Genomic DNA, 23,756 nt, shown 5'->3' on the forward strand with positions numbered 1-23,756 from the left:
TTGTAGACAGAAGACAGACAGAAACATGTCTCCAGGCCTTAAAGAGCTGACTTTACAATGTCTTCTTTAGTGGAGATGACAGCAAGTACAAATGTAGCACAACCTTGAGAAAAACGTTAAATAAAACCTTTGGAACAAAGTCAGGAAAGGCCAGCTTGAATGAAAGTGGCAACATATAAACTGAAAAATATTTAAGTGAAATGCTTGCTATTTAAGGTATCAGTGAAAATAACGGCAACTGCAACTGTGGGTGAAGTCTGCCAGGTTAGTCAAATTTTTATACTTCAAACTCTGCGTTCCTTGCACTCAGACATTATTGTAATGTCCCTTACCCTTTTAGTTGGGGTGCAACGTTTGGCTGAGCATGACTGAGCTAATAGTAACCACCGGTGAGGAGATCCCGAGTGGTTTATTTTATCTTTTAAGCATCAGTCTAGCAGTTCCACCTCATTTCAAAGCTAAATTACACCCAGGGATTGATGCAATTTTAGCACAAGCTCAAGAACAGTAGCTTGAAAGAAGAACAGAACTTGCCTCAGAAGAGACTGAAGAAGTATTTTTGGCAAAGGGATACAGAGATAAATGTACATTAAATAGTGACCTTAAAAGTGTCATCATTAAAAGTGAGACATTAACAACAACGGACTTGCACAAAAGAAAGGTAACTATAAAAGACTGTCTGTCAGACAGAGAGGTCAGAGGAAGACTTCTACTGCAAAGGGTCTGGCCTAAACAATATATACGCATTTACATACCAACAACAAGCCTAGACGGCAGACAAACCCCCTAACAACAAGGTGTGACATGACCAACACAGGGTCTCCCCTCTACTACTGCAGGGGCCAGCGACTCTTGAAGCAACCACTCTCACACTAGCATGCACCCAAGTGTCAAATAACACATTAACAGCTATGTTTTACTGCTACTTTACAAACAATTTCCCTGTGGATGTGAGAAGGCATGTCTCAGTAGCCGTGTGTGTGTGTTTGTGTGTGTGTTAGTGTGAGTAGTATTTTTGGAGCGTAGTGAACCAAGAGGAACATAGAAACTGAGGGGTAATTATACCAACATTCTTGAAAGCAAGCCCAGCGTAGGGCTAGAGATTCTTGAGTTTGCTTGTGTATCAATGTGAGTGTGTGTGTAAATGCACAGTGGCGCAAAAAGTGGGTATGCACTATATGCGGCGCATAGGGGCGCCACAATTGAGGGGGCGCCAAAGCGATGGGGGGAAAATTATTTCGAGTCGGCATTTTCTGTATATAACAGCGTTTGTGCATGTTTAGTAAATGATATGATCAATAACAGAGGCACGTCACTGATTAGGTGCCCCTCCGCTAATCGCCTCCCCTCCGTTCACCTCTCCACACTACAGGCGCTCCGGTGCGCGCCCCCTCGAGTGTTTTCATTTGAATCGTGTTGTCATTTGATGACAGGGACCTAATAACATGGAGAGGAGGAAAATAAAGCTCTTGGGGGCACAAAAAAGAAAACGGAAGAGGGAGAAAGAGAAAGATTTCGTAGGGATGAAAAAAAGCTTTTCAAAGTGGTTGAAAGACAGTAGGTAAGTTATGTCAGTGTATCAAGAGGAGGCTTGTAAATATTCAGGTTAGCTAAAGCTACTAGTAAAACGACAGGTTAATGTTGTCTTGCAACTGTGTACTGATCAGTATTTACAATATAATAGATCATGACAAGAAAAATATAGGAACTTGTTTGTGGTTATTTTGTTGTTCAGACAGTTATCCTTTTTTTAACTAGATGGTGAATCATAAAACATAAATTATAGAACTTGTGAAGGGAGTGATACACTTGAGTTTAATGTCTTCACTCGGATATAAATCAGATACATCGCAACAGCGATGTATCTGATAAGTCTGATCAGATGCAGCGTCCAATCAGTAACTGATATCCAATAAGGATATCATTTAAAATTAATATTTCATGTTTTTTATAAGTGGTTTGACTGCTGTATTTTTGAAACCTCCTTAACACAAAGTTCATGTTATTCAGGTGTGAGGATGGAGAGAAAGAATCAGGACACACAGGGGAAGGCGACAGGTTGGTCTAATATTAGGTGGAAGTGTAGGGACAGCCACTTGATACCATGTGATTCAATTCTAAATATTATTTATATTGAAAAATTGCATTAGCAAGATGTGTAATTTATTCAAAGCTATTAAATAATGCTTGTTTGACAATATTACTTAGTGGAGAAGAACACAGGCAAGGGGTGAAGGAGACAGACATGAGGTCGGTGATGACATCTGCTATAGAAAAGACCAGTGATGACATCAGGTACACTCACAGAAATCATTCATAAGATTTATGTATTTCAATTGCATATAAAATTTCCATCCATTTGAATTACTTAGATTTAACATAAACAGGCCAATAAACTTTATGTGCTACATATTTGTCAGTCAAATGTAAATGAAACAATTAAGAATGAGATGTATGTAATAATACTAATAAATCCAATCATAATGTGATGTCGTCTTAATCCTTAAAGGGTCATTGGAAAAAAAATTCAGACGGGGGTGCCAGGTGGGTGGGGGGCACCTGCAATGTATCTGCATACCCCTCAGAAAGTAGGTAGTTGCGCCCCTGTACATGCAAGTCTGTGTGTGTTTGCAAAGACCAACCTCATGTTTAAAGACAAACCACTCAAAAGACAGTAAAGCTATTGAAATGCAAATTAGACATACAAACACATGGTTAGCTTTCCACCCTCCAAACCCCCCCCCAAAAAGGACTATGGGATCCAATAAGTGCCTTTGGAGGGAAGCTATCCAGTGACACACCCCATTTGGCTAGCATGTGTGTCAAATCTACTTTACAGTGACATAATGTGGACTTGGTGTGCCTCGGAAACAAAATAATGACAACAGCATTCACCACGCAGATGCATCAAACTGAATATTTGTCAGTAATCCACATTGTCTCCATTCATTCACGGAGCGAAGCAAGAATATGTTTCTACCTTTTGTTTGGCTGCAGGAAATGGACAGGGGCATGGGGCATCTGGCACAAACAACCTAACAATAGAGCCGCACACACATACACTTATATGCGTCTGGATTCAAATGAAAAAAAAAAAGTTGGATCGACAAAGTCATGAAAACTGTTCTGTATATCCTAGACACAACGGTCATAAAAATGTCAATCTACAACACCCCTCCCAGTCCACTACATTTTTGTTTGCTTCGATAACTTGAGATTCGTGGGTGTATTTTATTTTTTGTCTTCCCCACTTTCCGCCCCAATTCCTTAGCCCTCGCCAGGGAACTACCTCACTTCCTCTTCCTGCTTCCCTCACAGGAAGAGAGCCGAGCGGCGCTGCAGTGGCCACCGACCACCCTGCTGTAAGGCCCTGCCTTCGTTTGTTCCTGGCCAGATAATAGGTGTGGACGCAGCCAAGACAAACAATGGCTCCGGTGATTGTATGTACTTATCAAACGTCCTCATGGTTTAGACGGCTACAAAGCCACATCACACAAATGTTTTACAGCATGCATTCAGCACTTAAATATGACAGCGAGAAATATATATCGCCTCAAATAGAAAAGTGAAGAGCGGTACCTTGATAATGATGGTGATATTTGGTTTGCATGTGCCAAGTTGGCAGAAGTAAAGCAGATTACAAATGTGAAAGGAGTCAGGCCAGCACTCAAGTTTCAGAGCCAACTAGAGTACTGGAAATACTACATGTACAGGCAAACTTATTATGCAACTGATTGCACGTAATTCCTTCTGTGCAATGTAATTTCGGAAAAAGCACATTCAGAACACATTCCATTTCATGTTTAGATTGTTTTTTAAGAGGAATGGAAGCAAGTGTGGATGGATTTAGCTAGTCTAAAATACACAGCAGTTGACAAGTGAGATGGGTCAGGGTCTGACCCATCTCACCCTGGCCAAGGCCTCTTCAAACTTCTGCCCTCCGGCAGAAGATACAGGGTCCTGAAGAGCCGCACAAACCGGCTCAGAAACACTTTCTATCCCTGGGCTGTCAGGCTCCTGAACAGTTAACCACCCACCCCCACCCCCAGAACCTCAACTCAGCACCTTGTATACACTACAGTATTCAACACCTACCTCAGGTTACATAGGCATAAGTGCAATATGCGCAATAGACTGTGTATGTGTGTTTGTGTGTGTGTGTCTAAATAGCTTTTAAAGTATTTTATTGTTTTTATGTATAATATTTATATTTATTTTGACTTTTATTGCACCACGGGAATAGACCCCGTACCAATCTCGTTGTGACACCTGTTGTACAATGACAATAAAGGATATTCTATTCTATTCTACTTTGTCAGCTTTGTGCCATTTTGACCCCTTTGACTTGAGGCTTGGAGCTATAGGAGCAACAGAAGGTATCAGCAGCATGTAACTTCCTGACTGCAAAAGGTTACCTTCTGCTAGTACATGAACCAAGTCTTTCTCGTCTTTGGTAACTCCATCATCATCACTGGCTGTGTGGTTGGCTTCGAAAGACAGCTGGATAGATTCATATCTGAAGCTGACCAGACGCAAACTTCTGGTCCTACTGAAGGGTCAACACAGGATGTCTGTAACATGTCCGTCAGCTGGGACAGAGACAGATTGAATGTGGTTAAATCTGACCAAGCCTCGTCAGGATAACCATTACATTGATGTTAGAAAATGTTTCTGCTCTGTATCTATATAAATGTTTGACTACATGAAAAGAAATACTGAGAAATCCTCTCAGATGGAATAAAAACGTCAGCAACACATTAGTTCTGGCTGATATGAATGTGAAAAAACAACACAATGAGCCACACTCCCTCTCAGCGTGAAAGAGAGATGAAAGCGATTATCAGCAGATAACATGACTAATAAGAGTCAATCCGAAGCTAATAGAGATTTCATATGGATCACGGGTGATTTTTCTCCTGGAATTTAGCCAAAAATTGAATTGGTGAGCAGCCAATTGGGGTTAAGCTACAATCCACTGCCCAGCTGTATGGGGTTCTAAAATTATCCATCAGTCTTTTCTTTTCTTTTCCCTGCTTTCACCCTCATCTCATCAGCTCTCTGTGCTTATTTCAACTCTGCTCTGGCCCTTCTCTTCTCTCCTTTCCTGTGGCAGGAAATTCTCACAATTGCTGGCCACAGTTCCCCTCCATTGCAGGAGGCAGCAGGGTCTGGCTTGGCTGAGTCTGAATGCTCAGCTCCAGTGGGAGTTTGTCAGCAGCTAGCAAACAAAGGATGCTGCTCCCCACCTCAAAGGCTCTGCTACATACATGGCAAACTGGAAGTCAAGAGTCTGAATACAGTTATCACTGGGGCTGGGTCTTTGAAGTAGGCAGATTGAAAAGAATGCCTGACTAACAACTGTTGTGAATTGAGTTGGCTTATCTGGAATTATCCGAACTTTGCAAGGTCTCTGAGTGCCAACTGTGGAACAACCTGAAAGGCAGTCAAGAGGGTTTTTTATCAACAGGTCTGAGTGGGTCTTTCTGAAGGAGCTGCAAAGTGGGTCTAGACAGGTGATGTGATAAATCAGACCAGACTCAGTAGTTATCTACAATAAGCAAGGCAAGGAGCCTAGATGCTGCCAGTGTTTGTCCTTTAGCTCAACGCGACAAGGACAAACTGTGTTCTTGAACTTGAAGAGCATGTTTCTGACTGATTCATGATCTTAAACTTTTTGAAACTATTTACTTGATGATCACAATTTCTATCACAGCTTGAGTCAGTATAATAACATTTAGTCATCTTTTTCTAAATATGACCAATGTAATTCCCTCCAGTAGTCTACTGGAATGCAAAGATGGGCGATAACAGATTTGATTCCTGATGGGTATCATGTTTTGTGATTCCACGACTGAGACAGCTGGTGTTCCCTGAGAAGCGCTGGCTGTTAGCTAAGTGAGACAGTGCCAAGAATATCACCATCTGGCTGGCCTCAAGCTATGCCGCGTTGACACAAACACACACACACACACACACACACACACACACACACACACACACACACACACACACACAGAAGAATAATGAGGTTACTGCCACAGTCAAATCCAGTTATCTACCACCAGCCGGTGCAGGCACGCAGACATGGACACATACGCATGCAAACACACAGCTGGCTGAGATGGATCATCACAGAACTAACCCCAAAGGTCCTTGTGCTCTCTGATGACAGATTTATGCTCACACAGAGGGCCCTAGATGTGGATCAGGTGACTAGGCATACTCAAAGCCTCTCAAAACAGATGACAGTCTACCTGCCAGGACCCCCTTGATAACTATCTATTGATAAACAGATGACAGGTCAGGGAAGGTAACAGCAGAAATGAACATGTGTATCTTATCACAGGACATGAAGAAACTGTGGGGCCGCTGGATGTAAATCCTGCAGTTAAGGCCTCAGCTCACTTCCTGTTTCACATAGTGACAATGAGATGTGCTTCCTTCATTTGCTCTTCTCTCAGATCGGCCAACAACTAGCCACTAAACACCTACCACTGACCACCAAGACCAATCCCTGACTGAAAGAAATAGAAAGATATGTAGTGAGAGAGATTTGTGTTTCCTTTTATTTCTGTAACTGGATTACTCTTCTATCTATTGAAGAGTCACTCATTAAGTGTGTGTGGGAATATGGTGTCAGTAGCATACATCTCAGCTTTAGTTCTTACTGTAAACAAGTTGCAAAATTACATTTTTAAATGGTTAGTGAATGTTCAAATTTCACCAGCCACTCAATAGATTACCATTGTACCCTGTGCATATTTTACCAGCATTTGGTTGGTGGATGGTGCTAATTTTGTGCCCTGACTGTAAGTAAAAGTTCAATCACCTTGCTATGTGATGACTGGAAGTCTGTGAGAGTGAGCATGTTGTTAATGGTTATATGGCTCAACTGAACCCAACTGTGCTCCTATCTGTTTTAAACCTGGGGCAGCTGATAAGGAGCCATGTGTTGGAACAAACCATTGAGACAGTTGAGACAGAGGGCCAAAGCCCACAAATTAAGTTAAACCAGCCAGCACTACTGAAAACAGGATTGTATACAGTCTCAACACATCCCCTCAAACCTAGCAAAAGGTCGCAGTCAGGCAAAAGGTATAGACACTTAAACTGTATAGGCACCCCGAGATGGCAGAAGCGTCGCGGACTGGTACAATACCTTCTGATAATCTTACAAGACACTAAACTCGATTTAGGCTGAATATTCCAGTTCACGACCCTGTTTCTCACACGGAGCAAAGTTTCATATGATCCAAGATCCAAGCAGTGTGTGCTCACCTGGCTGTGTGCGTAAAATGGGGAGATGTTTTATGAAGTATGGACAGCATCCCTAATAGGCTCGTGTGTAATTTTAGAAAGAATGTGGGTAAAAGAAACCTTGTTTTTTTTTAATGTGGTGTGAGCTGGAGTGGGGACACGGAGTTATGCGCAAAGCGGGTAGATTTCTTATCTGACAGCCCGCAGCGCTGTGCCTTAAAGAAGACCTAAAGAGTGTTTTACTGAAGCTTAAATTCAAGCAGAAGTTCAAACTCTTACATACTAAAAGTAAATAGAAACAGGTACGTTATAGACTATTACTAACAAGTACAGAGTACATAAGTCTCCTTAATGATACTCATGAAACCACCGAATGTAAGACCATTTCTTTATTTTAAAAATACAACATTTTTAAATAAGTCTTTTACAAAACACTTATGGCAATAATTTCAAATTTTACTTACGTGTTAGTATCATTTTATAATGTCTCGTTCGCGACCAGCCTCAGCATTAAACTCCCGGCTGTACCCCAGCAGGCTTAGACTGTCCTATCAGGTCTACTCCACCGTTAAAGCGAAGCCCGCATGATAAATCCAGAGAAAACTCAAACTACACAATCGGTACCAAGTGTCCTCTGACCGTCGCGCAAAACAGTAAATCCATGGTTATAATTAGGTTGGGCTGCGATTGACAAAATTCCACAATTTTCAAATCCTCCCGACGCTGTGTGTCCCTGCGTGAAGCGTGAAGCTGTCCCCGGCAGGAATGTGAATGGAGTGTAGAGTGATTCAAGCTTTAGGAATGGGCAACTCTGCCGTGGCTCCACCCCCACCCGCTCCCCACCTGATAAAAGCTGGAGACACACTCAGTTCATAATATGCAGGGAAGAACTTTATAATGAGTCATATTCTTGTCAAAGCGCACAAACCATCGAAGCTGATCTTCTGTGCAGTTTATTTTACCGTAACCTCTAATAATCAAATTTATTTGTCTATTTATTTCTTAACTGATCATTTAATGTACTGATTTAATTAAAACAAACTACAAATTGCAAACTAATTTATGTAAAATTTTACAGTAGCCTTCATAAAACTGAAAGTGATTATCTGAACTCCCCAGGATTCCCCACTCTCCATTTTAGTTCCTGTCTCAACCAAATCCCCGAGAAGGCAGTTTGGGTCAGTTTGCATATCATTAGAAAATACTGGAGACAATTGAAAGACGCTCTTTTGTTGGCCGAGATTAGTCTGAAAAGCGAAAGTGGCGCAGTGAAAAGAGACCTGTTGCAGGTATGGTAATGCTTTTGCTCCTGTAGGTGTTTGTCCGTGGCGCGCCTGATGCACGTACACCACGCTCAGGTTGACTCTGTAAGAGCAAGTCAGGATGATGCAAACATGTTGATAGTTCTACACGATTGTAAGCATTTACAAAGAATAAGCTTTGATGCCATGAGGGCATACGGTTTAGGGAGGAGGAGGGGGCACATACTTATTTATAATTGGTCTATTTCGCAACAGCCTGTCGAGTTTTCCAGTTTCTCTCCTCTCCCCCGTCATCCTTAGGGACTTTTTATCCACAGTTTTTCCAAGAACTCTTCAACAACATCAGCATTTTGGCATCAGCCAGCCTTGTGTTGTTTCCATAGTAACACACCAGCGCTGAGGTGTTGCACAAAAGGGAAAGCCAGATGAGTCACCATGTGGCAGGGAAATGCATGTAATCCAAAGTTTGGATGGCGAGTGAGGAGTCAGAGTGGGGAAAGGATGAGGCAGAAAACCCTGGCTAACTGTGCAGTCTGTTGTTGGCTGCCATACAAGGCCCAGCTGACAGAGTCACAAGTGATTCACTCAGAAGAGATCCTGCCAACTAATAAAGTCAGTAAAATCACGAGGCTTTTAGCATTAAAGGCACATAAGGAGGGCTGGGTGTCATTTTTAATTTTTGCATTAGTTTCGGTATAACAAAATAATGATTTCTTTTCCCAGTGCTGCATTCAGTTTGAAGAATATAAACATCTGCAGAACACTCCCCCTTTTTCAAATTGCATAATGCATCAGTGCTGACTTGTCTTAATTCTGTTTGAAGCCCTTTTTAAAAACATACTTTACAGCATTGTGTCACTTTGAAACTTTACACATTTTCCTAATTTCATGCATGATTTTGGATCATGTACTTTTTCTGTTTGGGGTCTCAGCTGTACATTAATGGATTTTCAAATTCTCTAGATTTGTGATTGGTGTTGATGGGACCTTTTATGTAGCACAATGCAATCCAAACCCTAAATTAGTCTGTTTGGATTTCTGTTAGTGTAGTTTTATAGAACTTTATTTGATCAAAGATTAAGTACACAAAGAATATGGAAAAGCATTCAATGTCAACTTGACAGTTTTCAATACTTTTGTAACCCATTAAGGCCAGCACTCAAAAGGCCCTGAGGATTTCTACCCATATCCAGTTAAAGAAAAAAAAAACCCTACATACTGTAGATTGGGACTCAGTAATGTGACTAAAAATATACTGAGGATCAGTAAAGGTCATAAGCATTATGTCATCAGATCAGCACTAATATCAGTGCACAAATAGCAAATACATAAACGGAAAACATGTGAGCTTTTGAGCTCATAAATTGGGGAAAACCTTGTGATTTCTATCCTAAATCTGTGACCTGAGGGTAGGGAGAATGATAATTATGTCTGTTTGTGTGTGTGTGTGTGTGTGTGTGTGTGTGTGTGTGTGTGTGTGTGTGTGTGTGTGTGTGTGTGTGTGAGGGAAAGCAGCTGAGATAGGGGAAGGATAGAGTGTGAGAGAGAGAGGGAGAGAGAGAGAGAGAGAGAGAGAGAGAGAGAGAGAGAGCAAAGAGAGGAAAGAGAGATGAAGAGAGATTACCAAACAAGGCCAAATCCCGGAGCCACAAAAACCCGACCACCCAGAAGCTGCACCCAAAACCCCAACTCAAATCTACCCTCAGCTGAGATGGGTCAACAACCCTGCACAGAGATGAAGGTGTTCAAGCTCCCAAGTGTTTCTGTGGTGATAAATACATAATGCCAGCAACTGTTGATGAACGTGTGTGGTAAAGTGCGAGAGATCAGACAAGCAGACTGCTGCTGCCAGTCGCTCAGGGGCAAATGAGTGTGTCTTAACAGTTTCTACAATTTTCATTCATCAAAGCTCACCAAAGTCACTCACTTGTTTGGCTTATGATTCAGATACAGATCAAATACACATGGGTATAATGAGGGCTTTGGACAAAAGAGAGGAAATGAGGAGATGCATCAGTGTTAGACAGACACACACAAGAGATTAGAGTCTGCATTAAATTCAACTTTTCTTTGGAAAAGAAAAATCTTTTTTTTTTTTAAGGTTTATTATGAGGGAATTTTAGTGGATTATCTTGTACTGTATTCACTATGTTACCATATTTATATTGAAACAAAAAGGCACAGGTGTTAAAACAACACAACCCACACATTTTTATTTTTTATAAAATTGGCCCCTTGTTGCTGCTGGGTTGTCGGGTGAAACTACTGTTGTAGGTTGTAAACTTTACAGTGCCACCTCTGACCCTGAGACAAAGAGGGAGTGTCTGGAGGAAGAAAGATAGAGAAAGTAAGTATGAGAAATGATAAAAGACCTTTAGATATAAGACTTTAAAGTGACAGTGATATACAGAAATAAAGAGAAGACTGTGAAAAGACAGAAAAGTTTAAAAAAAGAAAATTGAGAGATGAGAGCTGCAGAACAAAGATGAACGATCCCCACCCCCTGCCATGGAGCACCCTCCAATGGGATTGCCTCAGGGTTTACGCTCCCCTCTTCTACCATTCCTAACCCCAAACAGTGGGGCCAGGTGAGGGTCAGCAGACGGATGTGTCAGTCCAGCACACACCCAAGGCCGTGTCAACAAAGACTCACAAAAGGCATAACCAAATTATGTGTCTGAAAGGTCGCAGTGGCTCTCCTGAAATAGAGATGAACATGTTAGGTGTATGTATAAATGTCTGATACTGTTTGTGGGTAAAATTTCTTATGATTAGGCCCTAACGAGACTTTCATCACCTGGCATAACCAACCACAACAGGTGGTTATGTATTTATAACAATGCCACTTATTTCATTTCATTGTGTTTTATTTAGAGACATGGAGGGCTAAAGAGAGAGCGGCTATCCTTACTGATCTGTACACCCACAACTGTCCCTTGAAACTTGAATCTAAATGATAAGACAATGACAAGCATGTGTCCTCTGCCTTTCACTGAGATAATGAGTTTAACTGCTGTGTGTTATTGTGTTTTCGTGTGAGAGAGAGAGACAGAGAGACCAAGAGAAGGGGGGGAAATAATCTTTTTATGAAAGGAATCTCCAGAAATAGCTCATCCATGGTCTTTGGGATCATACTAATAAGACAGTGATTAAATGGAGAGAAAGACATTGAGAAAGAGAGAGAGAAAAAGAGAGAGAGAGCACATGCTACCACACACAATAGCAAGGAGGAAGTGTAGGGAGACAGCGGCTAGGAGCAGCGCACACACAAACACACACACACACAAACAAAGGAAGTGTGAAGCAGACAGAGGACCAAATGCCTCGCCGACACCCTCTCCGGGCTTTGATGGACTGACCACGATCACAATAGAAGCAGGAGGCTGACACACACACTTACAAAAACAATGGATCGGTGTTGCACTACCCTGTATTTTTCATCCAGTGCTTTATGTTGGATTCTCCATTTATCAGGTTCTTCTTGTCTACTGCAATAGTAAGGGTTTATTTAGATTATGGCACAAGAACAAAAAAAAAAAAGAACCATTGACGGAAGGTTGTTAAAGATTTGCATTGTGCAAGGATAATGGGTTTTTAAGTGATGGAGTCTAGAGTGTGGTTTAGTCGTCATGTCTACTAGCATTCATCTTCCATCTTAAACATTTTAAACAAAATAAACCAAAAATGACAAGAACATCTCAAGTTTCACATTTAATGAAGCATAGCTAGGTTTAAAGTAACCTGGATAATGTCTTCTTCATCATAACAAGATTGATTGTAAAGAATCTTCATACCACAGAGAGAAGTATAAAATATAAACCATTGCATCTGAAAGATGCTGGGTACGAGTATAGATACTATAGACATTAAGGCTGAAATGACTATTTTTATCATTGTTTTATGTAATATTATTTTCTCAATTCATTATTTGGTTCACAAAATGTCAGGAAATACTGTGAAATGCACCACACAATTTCCTGAACAACCAAGCTGACATCTTCAAAATTCTTGTTTTGTCCACTCGACAGTACAAAACCCAGCAATATTTAGTTCACAATAACAGCAGACTAAGAACAATTTTTTAAAAAAGCCCTTGTGAACTGGTGAAACTTTGGTGTTTTTGCTAAAAAAGATAGCTTAACTATTTTTTCAATATTGTCGCAGATTAATTTTCTGTTGATCAACTATAAACCAGCAGATGATGATACCCAGTTTAGAGTAGGGTTGGACGATGTCCAGGATTTGGACGATCGACGATCTTCAAAGCAAAACATCGTGATGGCCGATGGCATCGGCGGGGGCGGCGATCGATCTAATAAGCGGCAACACAGAGCTTTGCTCTTGCACGCGCTGCATTTATAGTCACTGTACGGTTTTTATTAACCTAACTGTGTTAAACTAACAAATCCCACCGCACGGGGTGTGTTTGACCAGCGAAACAGTGTTACACTCAGCTCCGACAGTCAATCTCTGTCTTTTTCACGTGTTTATCTCTCTTCATTAGCAACTCCACACATGCTTTTCTTTTAGTACTTAAACAGTGATCATGCCGTCAGCAGGTAATCAACTGAAAAACATAACATATAAACATAACTACGTTAATGGCACGGACATATTTATGATATTTAACACAAGTTACAATCACATTGTATATCAACTCACCAGCTCAACTTCACCGGTCAAAAACCGAGTCACAATAAGCATAACCACCGAAGAAGAAATACAAAGTGTACTGCTGCTGCTAAAGCGCGCTATGAACACCCAATGATATAAACAGTAGGAAACAATAACATGTTTGAAAAATAGGAAAACTTCACACAGTCACACAAACACACACACGCACTGTCACTCTAGTGCGCGCTCTTGCTCGTTCACTCCAGATTCCGGGAGAATACGTCTAATTTGCGGGCATATCAATATGCGGGACACTGCATCGTCCATCGGACCAACCCTAGTTTAGAGGTCCACTCAGTATCTAAAACCCGAACCCAGGACCTGTTCAGTGTAGTTGGGTTGGGAAAGGTGCCATTTCATTGCTGAGGGTCTTGGGTCAACATCTCAGTAAGGTGTAATAGAGAGTGGGTTAGAGTGGACTCTATCAGCTCTGCTCATATGGTACATCACAATCACCATAGGAGAAAATGTCATTTTTGGGGTGAAACTGAGAGTATGAACTGTGAAATGAAGGAAAATTGCAATATTCTTTGAGTGCAACTGCTAATTAATTGGTGGTGCATCATACTGCTCTCAGTGATTGTATTAGGGTCTGTTCGGATTGGTTTGTGCATAACTATTGTGGGCATTTTTGTATTGTGTTTGATTGTCCTTGGATTGTCCTTCAGATTGTTTTTCCATGGGTTTGTTTTAATTCAGGTCCAAAACAGACCTCTAATCCTGTAATATCTCAGCCCTTAAACTGCAGCAGTTGTGTCAGCAGTTTCACATTTAATTGCGACCTATTCTTTTACTCACCTTTACTTACTCAAACAAAAGGAGTACCTAGAACCATTAGTACTCTGAGTTACATTTTTTTACTTAATTGACTGTAAATCCTGTTCTTTGAGAACTGACATTTTAAAGGAGTTAAATTTCCTATTTCCTCGTAAAGCACTACCATGTGTGGCTTTTGCTCAACCTTGGCTTTCAAACAATGGCAGAGAGAATTACAGTATTGGCTAACAATAATGTGTAAACGCTAAAGCAAACAGTGTGAAGGTTACCATATACACACTCATGTGCACTTAGACACAGACACATGTGCAAGGATAGGCACACTGAGATCACTGGTCCACATAATGGAATATCAAATATTATACTTACATTTAAACAGCCATGTTGCACACAGTGTTAACTGTCTATACAAACAGCTAATGTGCCATTTTAATACTAGTAGTCGAACATGTGGTAATGGTGCTTATTATTGCTCTGTATGCCACCATCTGTATCAGTGATACTTCTTGTGGGAGATATGGACTATTACATAAATATATGTATTTGTTTACAATTCATGTTCGCTGAAATAATCAATGTATTCATGTTCTTTACTATTAACAGCAACTCTGAATCTCAAGGAAATCCACCGATCAGCAGGTCTCTAATGTCCTGCGAGATAAAGAAGCCCAAAAAGAACACACAACCATTCAAACAGACCCAGATTATTGCTCATATTATTCATATTAGTCATGCACGAGGAAACCAAATTAGTAATGGTTTGCTTTAGGCTGGAAGAAGTGTGAGGAAGAGCAGAACAAGAGGGCACTGGCAGCAGTTGTGATAGTTTGAAGCAGTCAGCTTCAGGAGCTGGCCAAAGCTAAGGTGACATGTTGCTTTCTTTTGTTGCAAAAGTATTTCAAATATGAGACAGAAAAAAAGAGATGAAAATAAAGATTGAGGAAATACGCAACAAACAATAAAATATGATATTTATCCTGCCAGTGTTATTCTCTCAAGTATTAAAGACACATTAAATGGAACAAACCTGTATTCCACCTTTATATGTTGCAAAAACTATTGTGGTTTTACTATGAACACTGGATTATTATTGACATTAATATCATTGCAAGGATTAAAAAACTGTGTTTTATGGTAAAAAGCTGTGTTTCTAGACCTGAAGAGAATGCAACAGGCTGGTATGCCTTATTTCTACAGGCTCTAACACTGCAGAAATGGCATTTCAACACATAAAGACTTAGCATGTGTGTGAACGCATTTTCTAAGAATTACAAGAGGTGGAGGTCTGCTTGGGAAACTAAGTGCATAAGGATGCCAACCATATGGCTGTGAAACGAACACACAGCAACATTTTGAGCTGCGCCGTTCTCCCTGGAAATGTCCAGAATTCTTATTCCAAACCAAGTGAAGTATAAAATAATTACTGTTTGGAGTAATTAGACACAGAACATCAGCTAGATCAAAATAATCCATCTAATTCACGTCTTCTTCATACTAAATGACTATGTTGATCATAAAACTAGCAATTAAAAAACAGTTCCTTATAAAGGTCAAGTTAGATTTAGTTTTTTTTTAGTGTTTTTACATTAAGCCTGGTCTATCTATGTTCCCTCTTACCTCGGAGACTCAAAATGAAGCTTTTTGCAATTACTTAAACCTGCAATTCTCTATGGTCACCATCAAAGTCCACAATTCAGATTTCTTGGTTGTAATTAAGTTGCTGATCCCATGTCTAAGCCACCAGGGTTAGGTAGGGATTTTGTCTCATTAGAGGGACGACAAAAATGCAGTGACAAGGATGCCTGAGAATGTGATGTCTGTTGGTATCATCTGACATCATGATGAATTGTTCTGGGTAAGCGCAGAGCTGGCAGGCGGCTACAGGAGTTGGCATGAGTGTCAAATGTATGTCAACTAACTTTCAGCAGCAATGAATTACAGCAATGAGGCCTTGGGTGCAAGGTTTAGCCTTGCAGCAACATTTGTAGGGGCTGAGTGTACATGAATGAGCAACAAGTTCGGAGTGGATAGATGTCCAATGTGTCAAGGAGATACATGACATCAGGATAAAAAAATGGGTGAGCGTGTGTCAGTGTGTGTTTTTTTGTTTGTATAAGTGGTATGTTATTATCTTGCAAATATTCCTATGAGTCCTGCATGTGCACGTCCATACTGAGGTGTCCTATTACACCTTTGACAATAGAAAGTGTAGTACTCTCTTCCCCATTCTAGTTTATTTCCTGTTTTTGAATTTGTCATGGAGTCCTATACATGTGGAGCAAAGACCAAATTCCAAGTACCATATGTCCATTCTTCCTCTGTGCAGAATCAGCCAATGAGTAACGCAGGAAGTTGATGCTTTAGTCTTCCCTGCCCTGACCCGTGACCTCCTTTGAACCCTGACCTCTAGCAAGCCACGTGACAAACCGTGCAGACATCTAGGCTGTCATGACGAACACAAACCAGGTTCAGCTGGGAGATTATTACTGATCCAGAGGCTTCTTTGCAAAAGCGCAACGAGGAGCCCAGAGAGTAAAAGCTTGAATTTCAGAGTGATTTCTGCCAGCTCCCGACCTCTTACGGCTCCTGTGTCCTGTGTCATTTTTCAGAAGATAAGATGTGAAAGTGTGCTCCTGCAGATCAAAGAGAAATGGGATAAAGAATAGACACACTATGACAAATCCTACATCAAAACCACAAATACAACCAATCTATCTCCTCCTCAATGTAGAAAACCTTATTTGATCAAACTGATGCTGTGATTGAAACATTTCTACAAACCAAGATGTCAATCATCTTGGAAATGGAGTAGCTAAAATAATATGTCAGTGACTTAAAACCTACTCATGATACCCTAAAAAAAATGTTTCTTGATCTGTTATACCAGTCTAATTTCTAATTAATTGATATTGCTAAACCAATCAGGACACAACTACAACTTTATTAATGACTAATGCATTCATTTGACTCTGTTGTGTTTATTGCATCTGTATCAATCATCCACTTAACATTTACTGTAATAAGTGTGTTTGCTTAAGACACTCTTTACAAAATATGAAGAGTGCTTGTCACTGAAACTAGTTGTATATAAAAAATTGCAGGTGCAATTCCAATAATTATGCTGTTCTCCCCTCCAAGTAAAACACATTAGATTAAAGGACTTTTTTGTCTCTCATTTTCTTCTCTGTGCAAGTAATTTTCTGCCTTTAGCTCTTGTTTGACAAATCGCAGCAGGCAGACGTCAGCCAGTGGATATTAACTCATTCCTCATGTGACAACCTTGACCTACTAAACTGGAGATGGACATGAGACTCACAAGACAAATGCCTTGCACATGCAGGAATTAAGGAGAGTCAGGCAGAAATCTTTTTTTTGGAGTGCGCCTGAGCACATCTGTGTGTGCAAACGTTTATTTGCATGCTTGACATGTTTAAGGTTTTTTTTTCCTGTAAGCTTTAACCAACAAGGAAGGTTTTTGATATGATTATGAAGGGCTTTACTTCAGTAAGAAAATCTGAATGTTTGTCTTTATGCATAGTTGACCAGCCCAGTGCACAGGAATCTAAAGAATCTGGCGTATTAAGCCAAATAAAAATAAACAGAAGGAAGATAGTTTATATGTTTAGCTGTGGAAGGAGAAGGCAGCATCCCTGTAGGTATGCAGTGGACAGAACTTTATTATGAATGGACTGTGACCTGTGTTTTCTTAAAAACATATGAAACTTTAAATAGGGTTTTGGTCAAGCACAAATAAAATGATTAACCAGCAATTTTAAGTGGTTCATCAACGTTGTTCTTTCTTAAACATCAATAATAATAGAAGACAGTAGCAGTTATCCTTAAAGTCTTCAGCCTAGGTCTCTGGTAAATTTTCTCTGGTCACTTAGATACACTTTAACCACTTTATGTGATTAGCCCGAAAGTCCTGAGTGCTCTTTACCCACTCTTTCTCTCCATCCTACACAGTTGGTTTATTTACTTTAGGAGCTAATGGACAGCACTGATGTGTTTGAGGGAGGGGACTTCTGGTGATGAACAGGAGCTGCAGTCAGACCTGTGACTCCCCCCTTATCCCTCTGCTCCTCATCGGTCCCTGGGGGATGATATCTCAACCCCTGAGTTTGGAGGGGGACTAATACCATCCAGCTGGAGGCTGGCAGCAGTGACAGAACCTCCATATGCCCAACATATTGGGCTCTGGCTCTCATCGCTGACCTCCCTTTGTTTATCCAGTCCCCCTCCCCACCCCATCACTCTATGAATGAAGAAATAGGAGTGGACAGGAAACTTAAAACGGGGATACTGGAGAGACAGGGGCAGAAACTGAGGAATGACACTGTCATCGGTCCAGAACACGATGGCCGATGTATGAAAATAAAATATTATGTTAGAAATAGGTGTAACGAAAAGCAGTGGACCAGATCACAAAAATGTTGAGGTGCACTGGCAGCAGTTGTGATAGTTTAAAGCAGTCAGCTTCAGGAGCTGGCCAAAGCTAAGGTGAAATTTTGATTTCTTTTGTTGCAAAAGTATTTCAAATATGAGACAGAAAAAAAGCTGTCATTCTGTCATTTAAATTGCAAGAATGCCAACATTTTATTCAAAGGAAAGCCACATGATGTCACACACAACTGTATTTTCTACAAACAATGATCCCTGTTTTCTCAAAGGACAACAGAGCCCTTGTAAAAGTTGTGTAGAGACATTACAGCTACAGAGACATCAAACCATGTCATTGTCTTAAGAGAAAGTGTTTCACATTTTAAGAACCATAAAAACAAGACAAAAAACCTAATTTGCTTCCTGGCTTTTGGTGCTAATGGCTTTAAGGCAATGAGGCAAGCAAAGAGCAAGCAAATAAAGAGAAGGAGAGGCTGTTGGGTTACCATGTTCTTGAACTCAATCCTCAAAACTGTCATGCTCCTTAGGCCTCAGACAGCCAGGCTTTTCTAGCTCATGTTTCAGTGCGTACATATTGGTAAGAGCCTCTCAAGTGGTTCACATGACAGCTATATTGACCCTGCAGAAAGACAGGCGGAGAAAATAAAAGACCCAACATGTTTACTATCTATTAAGTTTCCAAATGAAGGCTATCTGAAAAAGGGACTGACACACAAACAGGAACAGAAAAAAAAAAAAAAATGGAGGTCCAACGTCACCTCAGGCATAATCAAGCCTTCAAAGCATCTTCATAGCATTCCCAGAATGTCTTGTTTATAATGTTACGGACCTGCTGCTTCATTTAACAACCGATGAATGAAAAATATTGTGTTCGAGGGCAACTTTGTGACCTGTCAGGGTATTTAGTGCAAGGCCTACTGGACACACATTATGTTCACTGACACTGACCTCACACACAAAAGACATTAAGTTGTCAAAGTGTCACTTAGCCAACATGCTAATGCTAAGCGCTTCAATGATTGTATTATTACCAGCTGTGAGGAGTTAAAGTGGAGGTTGGCCTGGCCATGGAGGGTGACAACACTCAGCCAGTGGCCTTGTGTTAACCCATTCAGGGGTGGAAAAGGGGTTACGATCCCTGAGTGACCGCAAGGTGAAAGGTCACTGGCAACACCTCTCGATCAGAAGGAGAGAGGGACATTAAGTGGCTGCTCAGAATAAAGAGAGATTATGTCAAAGCTTTGTGGAGGTCTCCACCGGGATGAGTAGGGAAAAAGACTCAAAATGAAGTTATAACAGAAATGACATGTGAGCACTAGTCCAGCAACTCAAATCGTGAGCCTTTAAGACTGGGAAAAAACCCCACCTAAAATCTATCATATGTTGCTAAGGATAGAGATTGTATATAGTATACAATACTTAATAGAACTTAATACCATTTTGTAGTCCAGAACACAACTTGTGATGGATCACAATGCTGTCCTGATACGAGCTTTCTCTGTGATATTCTTAGAAAAGGCTTTAAAAAGGGACCAGCGGGGGCCTGAAGGCATCCATAACTCTTTTCTCACAAGCTCACCAGAACAACTGATGTATTTTTCTTGGTACAAAGCTCCAGACCCCTAAAACAATTCTTACTTACTGATAAACAGTCTATTCCTGGAATCACAAAGTCCAACATTTCGTTAACTATCAAGTATAATTGTCAACAATGGATTTATCCATGTACCACAACAGATTTTTAGGAAAATAATAGCAGGCCATGTTCATAATATTTACAACATTGCCTATCAGGTCCAACGGAGTGCATGGAGGACAGTATAGATTAAAGGAGTCACTCTTAGTCATGACGCTCTTGACTGATATGGTTTCAACTGTCAGGGATCTTCAATTCCTCACTGACAAAATGGCAAATGCAGAATGGAAAGTATGAGGAGATGGAAAAAGGAAAATGTCTTAGCCTGGGTTTCCTGAGTGGCTGTCAACTTCCTCATAAATAAAAATACCAGTCACTTTCCAGTGTGAAGAAAATAAGGATTCAAGAACCAGGTCATGCATGAAATGTAGGTGGTATGAGAGCCAAGCATCCTCCATTTGTTTTTTTATCTGTCAAAACACCAACGTCTGCTGTCATTCTGGATCCTGGAGAGCCATGTGAGATCAATTCCCTTCCCAATTTCTTTGGCACATCCACTCACTCTTCATATCAACTACCATCTGTCCCTTTTCTATTTTAATGCAGGCAATGGATGTCATCCTGCTTTTTTCTGATACCACACATTATATTCTTGTGTTTGCTTGAAAAACAGTCCACAGATTATACCTTTCTTCTGGCAGCAGCACAGTGTGGAGACAATGTGTTGAAAGAGGTCTAAGCACACAACTCTGTCCTTGACATGAAAATGTCTGTTCACAACCCGAAGTCTGCTTTTGGTTATATTAAAATTTCCATATTCGTACATGAATCGGGGTCCTGCCTCCCCCCCCCCCCCCCACTTAACGTTAAAATAGACAGTGAAAATGATCTTTTGATGGTCATATTGAAAAAATTGTAAAACTTGCATTTATGCAAAGTTGCATAGGAGAGCCTCTCTGGTATGGAGAGCAAAACTGGAGCTGGCAACACATGGAGCTTCTTTTTTCGATATTAAAGTACTGATATATTTTTTCACCCAAGCCAATTTTACTCCTTCAACTTCCCTTTTTTGGTTGTAATACTCTCTGTCTTTTTATTTTCCGACTTCATGGACTTATGCAGTCTTGTGACCTCCATGGAAAAAAAAGACATCTATTCTGAGTGTGAGATAAAAATCTTCATAAATATTTGCAATCAGCTGTGCAGATGGATGATCATCCTCAAGTAAAGAATACTGTCTGGGTTCCAATGTCCTGTTTTTTCAATGATACCATCTTGCTTACATTCAGCTGGCGGGTCAGTTGGATGATGATAATCACAGGGTGTCTCTTGCTGGAGACTGAGGTGACATGTGAAAAAAATGGGTCAGAATTTTTGTGTTTCTGTAAACACATGGACAACATCTTCACCCTATCATTTCTATGATGATTTCATTTAATGAGATGGCTGTTAGTATCATACTCTTCTGTCAATATAATTAGTCATCCTTGTTTGCCTCCTGGGATTCTCATATTTTGACAGTAGTGTTGTTATCCCTTTGCCAATAAACTGAAGGCCATCTGCCAGTGTTATGAATCACATATCATTGTGTTAAACTGATCATTATCCAAGTTAACATCTGTATTCCTTGCTATGATTATAATTATATGACATGTTTATTAGGACTTTTTACTACTGCATTATGCATTTTCTAATTGGACATTCCATTTTGATAACATATTCATTTCCTCATTAACTCTTCGTTGCATTTGAGCGGTCAAACAAATACCAACAAGAGCAACAGGATTAGCCAAAAATCTCCTGTGGATAGACTGAGTAAATTAAAGATGACTAACCCACTGAGATTTGCAGGACCCTCAAAAAGCAACAGACACAGGAAATGAAGGCCCACTGGAGAGTAAACAAACAACATACCATGAGATCAGGCACCCCAAGAGGCAGTTAAGTCACCAGAGATGAGACCATTTTAATGGGGCACTAAAACATGTTGTAAGTACCCATCTGGAATAGATTGTTCCGGAATGTGGCTGTTTTACGACCAATGACCAGTGACGAGTCGTCACGCCATCATCACAAGTCTTGTTAGAAACTACATCCGTATGGACAGGTAACAAATCTCTGTGCTTTAGGACACTCACTGACATACCAAATATGAAAAAAGATTTCTGAAAATATAGAAACAACTCAGCAGTCAGTCCATGCGGATAATTCCATCTATTCACTGTTTACTTGGATGTCATACTCTGACTTCACAGGCGTGGATAGATTGATGTGTGCCCACACCCTCTACATACTGTATGTACACACACAGATGGTCACAGACTCTTATGTCAATCTAATTTTTGAGGACGACTCCTCTGAATATTTGGCACACAAAGCAGGTGAAATTGCCCTTTTCACAACCCATCAGTGTGCACTCTGGAAAGGCAGTAAAACAGGGTGTTTCCTATTAGAAGATGCAGTCCATTTCTCTCTGCACAAATCACACGTTTCGGTTCAGTTTCAATCTCTCTCTCTCTGTTCATGTATCCTCCCAAAATACAATTAAAAGCCTCATTACCTCATGCTGAATGCTGAAAAGCCAAATATCATGCTTGATTGGTAGGGATTTTCTCCAGAGGCAGTTGCGTTGCTCAGAACAGCAGGGTATCGATCACTCACAGTGGGTGATAACAAGGTTGCCAGGTGTGTATTCTGGGTAGTACCTCTGGGACTGAACCAGCTCAGCTGGATCAGCTAGTGGGAGGCCACCTTTTGGGTTTTACTTTGTAGTATATTCATCATCCTGAAATCCCCAGCCAGTGTATAGTCATCATATAACAGCATTCATTCTTACTAGACTACCTCATTTGCTCTCTTCCTCCCTAAACAGACCATTTATGTCTTCTAACACAACGGCACCAATTAACCCAGGAGTATTGATTAAAGCTGGGAAGGAGCACTTCACACAGTGACTCAAGCTAATAAAGACAGCTCTGTATGTGCCAACAAAGCAGTCTTGCTCACAACAGCACACACTATTTCTGCTGATAGAGGAAGTAAAAGGTGTAGGAGTGGACCGGCCTGAAAGTCTATGGTGTGAAATCAGACATTCTCAAGCACCGAGGCAGGACTGAATTCCACAAGATGTGCAAATATTTGCGCACACCACTTTGGGAATCCCAAGCTGTGCCAAATCAGGACTTCTGTGAGTTTCAGCTCTGGAAGGATCTGCTACCCATCTCCGTGCAATGTCAATGGACACTTGAAATAGCGGGTGTGTTGTTCTAGCTCAGTTGTATCTGGACAGGATTTGAGTCTGTTAAGGGGATGAGTGTTTGCTGAGCTCTGTGCTGAACAATCATCCAGCTGCTGGAGTGAAGCAGGGGCAGTGAATGAGACGTCAAGAGTGTGCATCAAGTGGTCTACTTGTGATCTTGCTGAAAAGTGCCAGACATCTCACTTGAGTGATGATTAGGGCTAACAGAAACAGAAATTAAAGAAAAGGCTAATTAGGATTCTCCTCACGAGTCAGCAGTCTGAAGCTGTAGCTACATGCACAAAATGCTGAGGACTGTGGTCTTTGGACCAATGTGTTACACCCTTTGTCTGTTTCTACAACTGGTCTCACCATTATCCACTGTCTACTCAACAGTATACATAAGAACAGCATCAAAATAACCATTAAGAAAAAGATATGATCATTACATTGTATGTCTAAAACTTTACGTTGCTGCCTCTACTCCATGGATCAAGGTCTAGACAGAACA

At 40.7% G+C, this 23,756-nt stretch overlaps 1 protein-coding gene across 3 annotated transcripts in view; it reads right to left on the reverse strand.

Moving 5' to 3' along the window:
- The window catches only part of dlc1 (DLC1 Rho GTPase activating protein), an 82,818-nt gene that overhangs the window by 19,358 nt on the left and 39,704 nt on the right, over window positions 1-23,756 (reverse strand). The gene's annotated exons all lie outside the window — the stretch shown is intronic.

The sequence above is a fragment of the Scomber scombrus genome, chromosome 2 (genome assembly GCF_963691925.1).
Source record: "Scomber scombrus chromosome 2, fScoSco1.1, whole genome shotgun sequence".
NCBI lineage: Eukaryota > Metazoa > Chordata > Actinopteri > Scombriformes > Scombridae > Scomber > Scomber scombrus.